Genomic DNA, 1,701 nt, shown 5'->3' on the forward strand with positions numbered 1-1,701 from the left:
TTCATTAGTTGCGCTTAGTTTCTGAAAACCAATTGATTAGTTGTTTAGCTAATTCGCGTTGAGAAATCTTTAGTGGTTATTCTAGTCCTTGTGGATATGATATCTTTTATTATTATTTACGACATTTTCGTACACTTGAGGAACGTTAACAAGTTTTTGGCGCCGTTGCCAGGGACTGCACTATAACATTAGAGATTATCAATTGAGTTAGACTAAACATAACTTTTCTTTTCGTTAGCATGGTTGTAACTAATCTTTAGAATTCTGTTTTCATCACTTGCATATCTTTCTACTTCTTGACAATTCGTTTTGTTGCAATTCTAATTCTAATTCTAATTCTAATTCTGCATTCTTGATTTCTAGCATTCTAGTCTAGCTTTTCTCTATTTTTCTTTTGATTCAAATTTCTTTCTACTTTTCTTTTGTAAACATATCTTGCAATATTGTTCTTGTTATGAGAAGATCAAACTTCGTAAAGGCATGAAGAATAACAAGAACTTATAAACACATTAGTTGATTAGCATATTAATTATTCTAGACATTTTTCTTTTTCCTTTTGTCTTTTCTTTCTTGTTTTCATTATGCACTTTCTTTCTTGCAATTTAAATTCTGCATTTTCTTTCTTGCTTTTCATATTGCATTTTATTTCTTGTCTTTGATTCTTCAATTTTTTTCTTCTAATAATTTTTTCTTGAATATCTATGAGCACTAATATGTCAAGTAGGCCCATGAGAAATTTTTCTACACCATTTTCTGCAAGATTTTTATCTCCCATTGTGCAACCTCAAATTGAAGAAGAAAGTTTCCAACTAGATCCAGAGTTAATTTTCATGATACAAGGTCATAAATTTGGAGGAGAAGTATCAGAAAGTCCTTATCTGCATCTTGAAACATTTTTAGAGATTTGTGATATGGTGAAATGTGAAGGAGTGTCAGCAGATGCAGTTCGATTGATGGCATTTCCTTTTAGTATCAAGGATAAAGCAAGGACTTGGTTATATTCTCTCCATCCTCAAAGTATCACAAGTTGGGAGCAATTGGAGAAGCAATTTCTGAATCATTTTTTCCCTCGAAGCAAAATTGTGTATATGAGGAATTGCATAACAAATTTTGCTCAGGCATATAGAGAATCATTATTTAAAGCATGGGATAGATTCAAGAGTCTTCAAAGACAGTGCCCTCATCATGGTTTTGAAAATGGTTGATTCCACACATATTCTATGGGGGGATTTCTTTCTTAAACAAGTGTTTATTGGATTCATCAGCTGGAGGAGTTTTTATGGACAAAAGTGTAGATGAAGCATATATGTTAATTGATCAAGTGGCATTGAACCTCCATGAATGGTCGAACATAAGTTGGATGAAATTTCCCTCAAACATTCATGAAGTGCAAGCCATAAATGCTATAGAGCCTGTCAAACAAATTATAACTCGACCATCTATGAGTCCTGAGAATCACAAGTCATAGAACGGGGAATTCAAACATTTGGGGGCAAAGATTGAAAGTATTGTTTCAAAATGGTTTAAAGAAGATCTCCCTCCTTCGCAGACAAGATCTAGTGAAAAGTGTGATGATGTTGGGTTATTGATCACACCAACACTAGATAAGCAAGTTGATTCTCCTCCAAAAGCTCAAAGAGAATTTGGAAAAAAGGAAGCTCAATCTTTCCCAGGACCTTTACTAAGGGTTCCATTTCCACA

At 33.4% G+C, this 1,701-nt stretch overlaps 1 non-coding gene across 1 annotated transcript; it reads right to left on the reverse strand.

The window, feature by feature from the left end:
• Window positions 1-1,086: 1,086 nt before the first annotated feature.
• Window positions 1,087-1,192, reverse strand: LOC122022042. The gene has a single exon (XR_006122791.1). It is a non-coding gene; the product is annotated as a small nucleolar RNA R71 (small nucleolar RNA).
• Between the last annotated feature and the right edge of the window lie 509 nt (window positions 1,193-1,701).

Source organism: Zingiber officinale, chromosome 9A (assembly GCF_018446385.1).
Source record: "Zingiber officinale cultivar Zhangliang chromosome 9A, Zo_v1.1, whole genome shotgun sequence".
Classification (NCBI taxonomy): domain Eukaryota; kingdom Viridiplantae; phylum Streptophyta; class Magnoliopsida; order Zingiberales; family Zingiberaceae; genus Zingiber; species Zingiber officinale.